Source organism: Salvelinus sp. IW2-2015, unplaced genomic scaffold, assembly GCF_002910315.2.
Source record: "Salvelinus sp. IW2-2015 unplaced genomic scaffold, ASM291031v2 Un_scaffold5849, whole genome shotgun sequence".
Taxonomy (NCBI): Eukaryota; Metazoa; Chordata; class Actinopteri; order Salmoniformes; family Salmonidae; genus Salvelinus; species Salvelinus sp. IW2-2015.
The window spans coordinates 11363-24530 of NW_019947114.1; the positions used below are offsets into that span (position 1 = coordinate 11363).

At 37.9% G+C, this 13168-nt stretch overlaps 1 long non-coding RNA gene across 1 annotated transcript; it reads left to right on the top strand.

Moving 5' to 3' along the window:
• Positions 1 to 12097: 12097 nt before the first annotated feature.
• LOC139026797 (uncharacterized) lies at positions 12098 to 12690 on the top strand. The gene is made up of 3 exons (XR_011478736.1): positions 12098 to 12174; positions 12408 to 12491; positions 12615 to 12690. It is a non-coding gene; the product is annotated as an uncharacterized lncRNA (long non-coding RNA).
• Positions 12691 to 13168: the final 478 nt, after the last annotated feature.

Here is a 13168-nt window from a genome sequence, read left to right on the forward strand (position 1 = left end):
TATAGAATATATTATAAGAACCCTTTATAGAGGTTAGGAACGTGTCTGAGTTACAGTATATATTAGAATATATATAGAACCCTTATAGGAGGTTAGGACGTGTCTGAGTATACAGTAAATATAGAATATATATAGAACCCTTTATAGGAGGTTAGGAAGTGTCTGAGTATACAGTATATATAGAATATATATAGAACCCTTTAATAGGAGGTTAGGAAGTGTCTGAGTATACAGTATATTTAATATTATAGAACCCTTTATAGGAGGTTAGGAAGTGTCTGAGTATACAGTATATATAAATATATATAGAACCCTTTATAGGAGGTTAGGAAGTGTCTGAGTATACAGTATATATAGAATATATATAGAACCCTTTATAGGAGGTTAGGAAGTGTCTGAGTATAACAGTATATAGACATATAGTATAGAAATATAGAACCATTTATATGAGGTTAAGAAGTGTCTGAGTATACAGTAATATATAGAATATATATAGAACCCTTTATAGGAGGATAGGGAGTGTCTGAGTATACAGTATATATAGAATATATATAGAACCCTTTATAGGAGGTTAGGAAGTGTCTGAGTATACAGTATATATAGAATATATTATAGAACCCTTTATAGGAGGTCAGGAAGTGTCTGAGTATACAGTATATATAGAATATATATAGAACCCTTTATAGGTTAGGAAGTGTCTGAGTATACAGTATAATATAGAATATATATAGAACACTTTATAGGAGGTTAGGAAGATGTCTGAGTAACAGTATATATAGAATATATTATAGAACCCTTTATAGGAGGTTAGGAAGTGTTTGAGTATACAGTATATATAGAATATATATAGAACCCTTTATAGGAGTTTAGGAAGTGTCTGAGTATACAGTATATATAGAATATATATAGAACCCTTTATAGGAGGTCAGGAAGTGTCTGAGTATACAGTATATATAGAATATATATAGAACCCTTTATAGGTTAGGAAGTGTCTGAGTATACAGTATATATAGATATATATAGAACCTTTATAGGAGGGTTAGGAAGTGTCTGAGTATACAGTATATATATAGAACCCTTTATAGGAGGTTAGGAAGTGTCTGAGTATACAGTATATATAGAATATATATAGAACCCTTTATAGGAGGTTAAGACGTGTCTGAGTATACAGTATATATAGAATATATATAGAACCCTTTATAGGAGGTTAGGAAGTGTTGAGTATACAGTATATATAGATATATATAGAACCCTTTACAGGAGGTTAGGAAGTGTCTGAGTATCACGTATATATAAGAATATATATAGAACCTTTATAGGAGGTTAGGAAGTGTCTGAGTAATACAGTATATATATAATATATATGAACCCTTTATAGGAGGTTAGGAAGTGTATATATATAATATATATAGAACCTTTTTTAAGGAGGTTAGGACGTTTCTGAGTATACAGTATATAAGAATATATATAGAACCCTTTATAGGAGGTTAGGAAGTGTCTGAGTATACAGTATATATAGAAATAATATAGAACCCTTTATAGGAGGTTAGGAAGTGTCTGAGTATACAGTATATATAGAACCCTTTATAGGAGGTTAAGAAGTGTCTGAGTATACAGTATATACAGTGGGGCAAAAAGTATTTAGTCAGCCACCAATTGTGCAAGTTCTACCACTTAAAAAGATGAAGAGGGCCTGTAATTTTCATCATAGGTACACTTCAACTATGACAGACAAAATGAGGGGAAAAGTCCAGAAAATCACATTGTAGGATTTTTAATGAATTTATTTGCAAATTATGGTGGAAAATAAGTATTTGGTCACCTACAAACAAGCAAGATTTCTGTCTCTCCACAGACCTGTAACTTCTTCTTGAAGAGGCTACTCTGTCCTCCACTCGTTACCTGTATTAATGGCACCTGTTGAACTTGTTATCAGTATAAAAGATACCTGTCCACAACCTCGAACAGTCACACTCCAAACTCCACTATGGCATATGGGGGTTGCCGTGGAAGCCAAGATGAGGTGTGTGTGTGTGTGTGTGTGAGTGTGTGTGCTCAAACACACATGCATGTGGGGGTCTGGGAGAGGAAGTGTGTCCATCTGATGAATGGGCATGTACCTGAACTCAATTTTATACACTAATTGTAGTCTCACCCATTCATTTCTAATAACTGGTCAGTTTTGACCGGGAACACCACAGGTGTACAAAAGTTAAATAAAACACCCAAAATGTTATGAAAATCATCAATATGTATTTTGTGTGTTCAGATGTCCTGTGTGGAGAAAGTCAAGGAACTTTATGACAATCAGATTAAATTAACTAATTTTTTCAGAGAGAAAACTTGTAAATCGGTCCAATTCGACCGGGACACCGCAGGAGGGTTAAGCAAGGTTAAAAGACTAAAGTTTTGGCCTTCATCAGAATAGTCACACAAAAGCAATGGACAAGTTCATTTAGGGGCAGGTTTGCCAAAGTTATTCCATGGAGGACCTAGCGTCTCTCTTCAGCTGGTTGTGCTAATGAGAGGATGTGGAAGACTGTCCAAGTTGGTCCTCACGGTGAGGGCTACTGTGGTCAATGTCTCCATCTTGTGGTTAAATAAAGTATTGGAACCAGTAAAGGCTTACTGCCTAATTCCCCCAGCAACTACAAATGTGGCAATAATACCCAATGCCAGTACACCAAAAGTATGTTAAGTTTCTCGAACTTCAATTGTCACAATGTGATCTACGTGATTCTGCCGCTGCCGTGGAATTAAACAAGTTATCAAAAACAAACGTGGTGAACTTTAGTTCCTAGAGGTCTTAACCTACAGAAGGACTATAGTATGTTGTTGATACTTTAGTTCCTAGAGGTCTTAACCTAGAGGACTATAGTATATTGTAGATACTATAGTTCCTAGAGGTCTTAACCTAGAGGACTATAGTATATTGTAGATACTTTAGTTCCTAGAGGTCTTAACCTAGAGGACTATAGTATATTGTAGATACTTTAGTTCCCAGAGGTCTTAACCTACAGAAGGACTATAGTATGTTGTAGATACTCTTGTCCCAGAGGTCTTAACCTACAGAAGAACTATCGTATGTTGTAGATATTTTAGTTCTAGAGGTCTTAACCTACAGAAGGACTATAGTATTATTTAGTCAGAGGTCTTAACCTACAGAAGGACTATAGTATATTGTAGATACTTTAGTCCCAGAGGTCTTAACCTTCAGAAGGACTATTGTATGTTATAGATATTTAGTTCTAGAGGTCTTAACCTACAGAAGGACTATAGTATATTTAGTCCCAGAGGTCTTAACCTACAGAAGGACTATAGTATAATTTAGTCCAGAGGTCTTAACCTCAGAAGGACTATAGTATATTTAGTCCCAGAGTTCTTAACCTACAGAAGGACTATAGTATGTTGTTCATATTTTAGTTCTAGAGGTATTTAACCTCCAGAATGACTATAGTATGTTTTTGTGAAGGTCTACTTTGGTTATTGGAGGCATTTCCACTTCTTGTTCAATGATGGAAAAAGCTTTATTGTCCAAAACAAGTTGTGTTTGACCTGTTTATTCTATAGTAATGGTTTTACATCAATTGTATCTACTGCAGTTGAAATATGCTTGCCCTGTCTCCTAAATGGTTTTGGTGGTGCCATTGCTGTATTTGACCACTAGGTGGAGACATTGGCCATCAATCAACCCATCAAATGTATTTATAAAGCCCTTCTTACATCAGCGGATGTCACAAAGTGCTGTACAGAAACCCAGCCTAAAACCCCAAACAGCCAGCCAAGCACGGTTGTAGAAGGACGTTGGCTAGGAAAAATCCTAGAAAGGCCAGAACCTAGAGGAAGAACCTAGAGAGAAGACCAAAGCTATGAGGGGTTGCTCAGTCCTCTCTGGCTGTGCGGGTGGAGATTATAACAGAACATGGCCAAGTTTGTTCAAATGTTTATGGTATACCAGCAGGGTCAAATAAAATAAACACAGTGGTTGTCGCGGGTGCAGCAAGTCAGCACCTCAGGAGTAAATGTCAGTTGGCTTTTCATAGCCGATCATTCAGAGTATCTCTACCGCTCCTGCTGTCTCTAGAGAGTTGAAAACACAAGGTCTGGGACAAGGTAGCACGTCCGGTGAACAGGTCAGGGTTCCATAGCCGCAGGCAGAACAGTTGAAACTGGAGCAGCAGCATGACCAGGTGGACTGGGGACAGCCAAGAGTCATCAGGCCAGGACATCTCTGAGGCATGGTCCTAGGGCTCAGGTCCTCCAAGAGAAACAGAGAAAGAGAGAGAGACAGAGAGAGAGAGAGACAGAGAGAGAGAGAGACAGATAGGAATCGAGAGAAAAAGAGAGAGAATTAGAGAGCATACTTAAATTCACACAGGACACCAGATAAGACCTGATAAATACTCCAGATATAACAGACTGACCCTAGCCCCCCGACACATGAACTACTGCAGCATAAATACTGAAGGATTTGACAGGAGTAGTCCGGAGACACTGTGGACCCGTCCGACAATACCCCCGGACTGGGCCAAACAGGCAGGATATATCCCCAACCACTTTTCCAAAGCACAGCCCCCACACCACTTGAGGGATATCTTCAATCACCAGCTTACCATCCTGAGACAAGGCCAAGTATAGCCCACGAAGACTAGACTCAATCATAGGACCTAGTGAAGAGATGAGTCTTCAATAAAGACTTAAAGGTCAAGACTAAGTCTGCGTCTCTCACATGGATAGGCAGACCATTCCATAAAAATGGAGCTCTATAGGAGAAAGCCCTGCCTCCAGCTGTTTGCTTAGAAAACTACAGTAGCCAACACCCCGAGGACCAACCAGTATAGTCTACTACACCTTCTCACATTATAATCACCAGGAGAGTTTCTCTCTAATTGTCTTCCCCATGTCCTTCATGAACTTAGTTAGTTATTAGAAAGTTATTGGTGGTCACAGAGTGTCACGAGCGTCGTAGAGAGGAGACCAAGGTGCAGCGTGATTAATATATATCTTCCTTTTAATAAATAAGACTGAACAAACTATACAAAACCAATGTGACCGCTAAATGACACAAGTGCAGACATGCAACATCACATAGACAATAACCCACAAACCAAACTGGAAAATGGCAACCTAAATAGGATCCCCAATCAGAGACAACGATAAACAGCTGCCTCTGATTGGGAACCAATCTAGGCCACCATAGACCTACATATGCCTAGACTACACACACACACCTAGACATACAACAACCCTAGACAATACAAAACAATCATATCCACCCTCGTCACACCCTGACCTGACCAAAATAATACAGAAAACATAGAATACTAAGGTCAGGGCGTGACACAGAGAGACGGATAAACCATGTGATTCTATGTTTAGCAGAGATCTTCTGTGTATAAAGTCACGTGGAAGGGCAAAAAAGCATCTAACGACACTCAGCTGTTCTACAGGTCTGAGGCAGGTGTTAGATTACGAGTGATTTCAAGTGCAACGTTAATAATGATAGTTTTGGGAAACAGCTCTTTTACGAATTCCCGGGGGGTGAATGTTGTCAGCACCTCACAACCCCAAGCTGTACACTCCACTCCCCATCTCCCACAACCCGAGTCTGAGAGTCTAGGGGGAACCATAAACCTGCCTCCCTGACCTGTGTATGTTCCATTACCATTCCACTACCTTTCCCACTCTTCATCCCCATGTTCATCTTCCTCAGTGTGTTTAAATAAAGTTCCTGTGTGTTAACTCCTGGGGTGCTTCATTCCCCTCTAACCGGGGGCGGAGTCAGTGAGTCACAAACCAGTAAAATACGAAGAGGGGGCGGAGTCAGTGAGTCACAAACCAGTAAAATACATAGAGGGGGCGGAGTCAGTGAGTCCCAAACCAGTAAAATACATGGCGTGGTGGTTAATTTCTGTATTACCAATTGAGGAGAGACAAACTTCACACACAAGTCAGAGTTATACTTAAACTACATCTTTAATAATAAGAGCTTTACATTAGCACTTGACTTTCAATGATTCGCCATTTCTAATGAACCGTTGAGAGTGTCAACACAATGGCTACTGAGATCTTTTATAGCAAAGATCCACCCTCCTTTGACATGACAAACCACAGATATTTAGGAACTGTTCACAAAGAAATACTTTTACTTGAGAGAGGAATATCCCATAGCCAGATAGCATTCACTATAAATTATCGTTCAGTTTGGTCCCTAAAACGAGGTTCAAATCTCGTTCCTGGTACTTCATAGCACAAAAACACCAACTCATCCAATGGCATAACTCAATTGTCAACTCTAGATACACCCATCTCAAGTAAACCCCCTCCTGACCCCTCTCCTGGACAAGTTCACTGAGTGGAGTAAGCGTCTAGGTCATACACTATCCCAGGACAAGTGCAACATCAGAGAGGACATGCAATGGTTCCAGACACTGCCATACACCTTCCCCCAATAGAAAAGAAGGGAGTGACTTGCGCACCGACATTGTGGAGGCAAGTAATTGCTTCCACATTAATCACGCCATCCCTTCACATGGTTTAAGAATAGGTAAAGACACATTCACATATGAAGACAATGTTCCATTCTGTCCTCTTCCCTTCCTGATATTCTGCACCAGAGACATGTGAAAGACAAGCCAGTGGGAAACCGGACCCTGGATAAAAACATCTGCTAAATGAATAAAATGTCAAAAGGAAATGTTTAACATAAGGATGTAACGCTCATCCTCCTCCTCGTCTGAAGAGGAGCATGGATCGGACCAAAATGCAGGGTAGGTTGAATCCATAATGATTTATTTAAAGACGAACACGAAGCACACTTGAACAACTACAAAATAACAAACGCCGTAAACAGACCTGAACATGAGAACTTACAGACAACGAAGAACGCACGAACAAACGAAACAGTCCCGTGCGGCACAAACACTGACACAGGAACAATCACCCACAAACAAACAGTGTGAACAGCCTACCTTAATATGGTTCTCAATCAGAGGAAACGTAAAACACCTGCCCCTGATTGAGAACCATATCAGGCTAATTGAAACATAGAAACACATAACATAGAATGCCCACCCAGCTCACGTCCTGACCATACTAAAAACATACTAAACAAAGGAAATAAGGTCAGGAACGTGACAAAGGATCTCATATTAATTTCTTGAATATTTTTTTTAATATACAGTGATTTCATACATGTATCATTTATACAGTTATTTATTATAAATGTTGTTATTTGTTACTTTTGACTGTGTAAAACCTAGCAGTACTACTGATTTCTCTGAGAGTAAGGCAGATATATATTATTAATGTGTAAAACCTAGCACTACTACTGATTTCTCTGAGAGTGAGGCAGATATATATTATTACTGTGTAAAACCTAGCAGTACTACTGATTACTCTGAGAGTGAGACAGATATATATTATTACTGTGTAAAACCTAGCAGTACTACTGATTTCTCTGAGAGTGAGGTAGATATATATTATTACTGTATAAAACCTAGCAGTACTACTGATTTCTCTGAGCGTGAGGCAGATATATATTATTACTGTGTAAAACCTAGCAGTACTACTGATTTCTCTGAGAGTGAGGTAGAAATATATTATTACTGTGTAAAACCTAGCAGTACTACTGATTTCTCTGAGAGTGAGGCAGATATATAATTATTACTGTGTAAAACCTAGCAGTACTACTGATTTCTCTGGAGTGAGGCAGATATATATTATTACTGTGTAAAACCTAGCAGTACTACTGATTTCTCTGAGAGTGAGGCAGATATATATTATTACTGTGTAAAACCTAGCAGTACTACTGATTTCTCTGAGAGTGAGGCAGATATATTTATTACTGTATAAACCTAGCAGTACTACTGATTTCTCTGAGAGTGGGCAGATATATATTATTACTGTGTAAAACCTAGCAGTACTACTGATTTCTCTGAGAGTGAGGCAGATATATATTATTACTGTGTAAAACCTAGCAGTACTACTGATTTCTCTGAGAGTGAGGCAGATATATATTATTACTGTGTAAAACTAGCAGTACTACTGATTTCTCTGAGAGTGAGGCAGATATATATTATTACTGTGTAAAACCTAGCAGTATCCTGATTCTCTGAGAGTGAGGCAGATATATATTATTACTGTGTAAAACCTAGCAGTACTACTGATTTCTCTGAGAGTGAGGAGATATATTATTACTGTTAAAACAGCAGTACTACTGATTTCTCTGAGGTGAGGCAGATATATATTATTACTGTGTAAAACCTAGCAGTACTACTGATTTCTCTGAGAGTGAGGCAGATATATATTATTACTTGTAAAACCTAGCAGTACTACTGATTTCTCTGAGAGTGAGGAGATATATATTATTACTGTGTAAAACCTAGCAGTACTACTGATTTCTCTGAGAGTGAGGCAGATATATATTATTACTGTGTAAAACCTAGCAGTACTACTGATTTCTCTGAGAGTGAGCAGATATATATTATTACTGTGTAAAACCTAGCAGTACTACTGATTTCTCTGAGAGTGGACGATATATATTATTACTGTGTAAAACCTAGCAGTACTACTGATTTCTCTGAGAGTGAGGAGATATATATTATTACTGTTAAAACCTAGCAGTACTACTGATTTCTCTGAGGTGAGGCAGATATATATTATTACTGTGTAAACCTAGCAGTACTACTGATTTCTCTGAGAGTGAGGCAGATATATATTATTACTGTGAAAAACCTAGCAGTACTACTGATTTCTCTGAGAGTGAGGCAGATATATATTATTACTGTGTAAAACCTAGCAGTACTACTGATTTCTCTGAGAGTGAGGCAGATATATATTATTACTGTGTAAAACCTAGCAGTACTACTGATTTCTCTGAGAGTGAGGCAGATATATATTATTACTGTGTAAAACCTAGCAGTACTACTGATTTCTCTGAGAGTGAGGCAGATATATATTATTACTGTGTAAAACCTAGCAGTACTACTGATTTCTCTGAGAGTGAGGAGATATATATTATTACTGTTAAAACCTAGCAGTACTACTGATTTCTCTGAGAGTGAGCAGATATATATTATTACTGTGTAAAACCTAGCAGTACTACTGATTTCTCTGAGAGTGGGCAGATATATATTATTACTGTGTAAAACCTAGCAGTACTACTGATTTCTCTGAGAGTGAGGCAGATATATATTATTACTGTGTAAAACCTAGCAGTACTACTGATTTCTTCGAGAGTGAGGCAGATATATATTATTACTGTGTAAAACCTAGCAGTACTACTGATTTCTCTGAGAGTGACAGATATATATTATTACTGTGTAAAACCTAGCAGTACTACTGATTTCTCTGAGAGTGAGCAGATATATATTATTACTGTGTAAAACCTAGCAGTACTACTGATTTCTCTGAGAGTGAGGGATATATTATATTACTGTATAAACCTAGCAGTACTACTGATTTCTCTGAGAGTGAGGCAGATATATATTATACTGTGTAAAACCTAGCAGTACTACTGATTTCTCTGAGAGTGAGGCAGATATATATTATTACTGTGTAAAACCTAGCAGTACTACTGATTTCTCTGAGAGTGAGGCAGATATATATTATTACTGTGTAAACCTAGCAGTACTACTGATTTCTCTGAGAGTGAGGCAGATATATATTATTACTGTGTAAAACCTAGCAGTACTACTGATTTCTCTGAGAGTAGGCAGATATATATTATTACTGTGTAAAACCTAGCAGTACTACTGATTTCTCTGAGAGTGAGGCAGATATATATTATTACTGTATAAACCTAGCAGTACTACTGATTTCTCTGAGAGTGAGGCAGATATATATTATTACTGTGTAAAACCTAGCAGTACTACTGATTTCTCTGAGAGTGAGGCAGATATATATTATTACTGTGTAAAACCTAGCAGTACTACTGATTTCTCTGAGAGTGAGGCAGATATATATTATTACTGTGTAAAACCTAGCAGTACTACTGATTTTTCTGAGAGTGAGGCAGATATATATTATTACTGTGTAAAACCTAGCAGTACTACTGATTCTCTGAGAGTGAGGCAGATATTATTATTACTGTTAAAACCTAGCAGTACTACTGATTTCTCTGAGAGTGAGGCAGATATATTATATTACTGTGTAAAACTAGCAGTACTCTGATTCTCTGAGAGTGAGGCAGATATAGCATTTTGCAAAAACATGATTATTTGTCTCTCTGAATGAAACCATAAGTGATAGATTTTAAACAAATACATGTCTGCATTGAACAATCATGCCATGATTAGATGTGAAAAACACAATCTTTTCATAATTTCTTTAACGCTTTCACTGAGCCTTACCCCGGGTCCGGGATCAACCCCCACCCCCCCACACACTGATTAGCATAGCTAGCATAGCTTCAGCAAGTAGATAGTAGCATCTAAAAATCATTAAATCACAATCAAGACACAGATGAAGATACCAGATTTTGTAATAAACCCATCATACTTTGTTTTTTTAAATCGTTTTAGCAGGGAAGACACAATATGTACAATCTATAGCTAACCAGTTAGCAAATACACACTTTTTTAATACAAACCATTTTTTTCCTGAATCAGTAGCTATCACTAATTCGGCCAAATAAAGAATAAATAAGCCATTAACGCAAGAAACCTCATAATACAGTCGATAACATATTTTATGGTAAGGATAGGTTTTTGTTAGAAAAATGCATTTTCAGGTAGAATAAGTTTACATTGCACACCGACCATCACTAACTCGATAGAATTATACGAGAGCAACGTGTTGACCAATCTTTAACCTCATCATAAAACATTTCATAAAAATCGACAAAGCATAGCAATTGGAAAGACCAGTTCTATGTGATTTCAGACTAATAATTTAGATTTTTTTCCCTTACCCCTAAAGCCGTTTTACAGCGAAACCAATAAATCGATAAGTTAGCAATACCACATGTGGCACAACGTTCCCGAGCATCGATCAAGCCAAAAGGAGGTATAACCGTAATCATCTCAAATATTTAATTTTTCAACTAACCTTCTCAGAATTCTTCCGATGACACTCCTGTAACATCTTACAACATACATATAGAGTTTGTTCGAAAATGTGCATATTTAGCCATGCAATATTAGCCATTCATTATAACAATGAAAATAGTAGCAAATCAAGCCTCAAAATGTCGGACGTCATTTTTCAAGTGATCTATTTAATCGAAAGCTATCATATACTTGACTAAAAATACGGTTGACAGGAATCGGAAAAGACAAAATTAGTTCTAAATGCCACCGCTGATTACATTTCAAAATTATCCTTACTGTGCAATACAGGGTCGCAAGTAACGATAAACAAACCAAAATGGGAATAGCGTTTAAAATATTTCGACAGAAAAACGATTTATCATTATCTAAAATTTTCTTACTATGAGGTGATTTTCCATCAGAATTCGTTGGCAATGTATCCTTTCTTGGTCTAATCTTCTTTTGTCGATAGATGTCCTCTGTCCTTCGAAAAGGTCCACAACATCGACCAGACCCCAAACGTGCCCAAAGCTTCAAAGTGCACCGACAAACGAAATCCTCAAAAATCACACTAAACGAATATAATTGAGTTAAAACGTTCAAATTAACTACATTATGAATGTTTTTAACACATAAACTAAACGAGTAAAACAGTGAACCGGAAAAATATGTACTGCTAACAACCATTTGAGAGAGGCAGTCCGATGTCCATTCTTGCGTAAAGACGCGGCAAAGGAAAGAACGTCTGTCCACTTTTTGTTGTTTTATAGTGGCTTCTGACTTGCGCAATCGACTCCATTCAAACGTCATGACGTACTTGACACCCAGAGGAGATAGGCAGGTCGGTTTCCCATAGCATGTTCCAGGCACCTTAAAACCGACCCCAGATAGGTCACAAATTTTTCGTGAAATTGACTCCCTGTCAGGAAAATGAAATCTAATTTTACAAAATTTTCTGAAAATGGATATAGTTTCCCCATCTGAGCTCAGAGTAGATGAGAGATGTAATGTTTGTCTCTGTTGTGTGAAGGCCCAATCAAGCAGGAGAAGACAGCCTCCCCTGTACCCAGCTGTGTGTCCATGAAGAGTGACGGCTATGTCTACCTATAACTTTTAGAGAGGGAGACTTTTCTACTGAACAAAGGTAAGAAGAACTCATGGGTCATGGTCATGTAGTTAAACAACACTGTCTCTAGTCATTTTCTCTCCATTTCCATTTATTTTTGTTGTTTCATAATCCATAGGCTAATCCTTTTGTCCATTTTCATAGTCCTAAAACAATATTAAACAAACACAACATTCCCTCCGTGTGTGTGTATTTGTGTGTGTGTGTGTGTGTTCCCTGGATGAGGAGATGTAATCTCATGTTTTGTCCAGAAACCAACAGGAGAGATCAGAGTCAGAGATTCTCAGTGGTCAGTCTTCCAGAGTCATCAAACAGACCTGGCCTCCATATTCAGTGTATGTGGTCCTGTTATGTACATTTGTTTTGTTTACCTACAAGTAAAGTTGATCTGTCAATCATCATTATTGTTAATGAGAAAGCATTTTTCTCTTGCTTAACTTATTACTTTATTATTTCAGTTGCTTGAAGACAATATTATGAAATTTGTGAAAGAACGAGCTGAAGATGTTCAAGAGATTCTAGTCCAGAACTCCCAGAAGCTTTGAGCAGAAGCAGGATAGAAGTGGTGATGCTGAAGATGAGAAGCAGGAGAGCAGTGCCAGAGAGGGCTCTGAAGATCACACTGCACCTCCTGAGGAAAATGAACCAGAAGGAGCTTGCTGATCACTGGAGAAAAGTAAGTTCTGTCGCCTCATGTTGAATGCTGTTTATAAACATTTAAAAGCTGTAGCTAAAGTACAGCTAAAGTAGCTGTGTAACTCAATGATATTGTAGCCTAAAGCATAAGACGACAGAGAGAGAGAGAGAGAGAGAGAGCGAGAGAGAGATGAGAGAGAGAGAGAGAGAGAGAGAGAGAGAGAGAGAGAGAGAGAGAGAGAAGAAGATAGATGAGAGAGACGAGAGAGAGAAGAGAGAGAGAGAGAGAGAAGAGAGAAGAGAAGGAGGGAGAGAGAAGAGAGAGAAAGAGAGAGAGAGAGAGAGAGGAGCAGAGAGAGAAGAGAAAGAGAGAGAG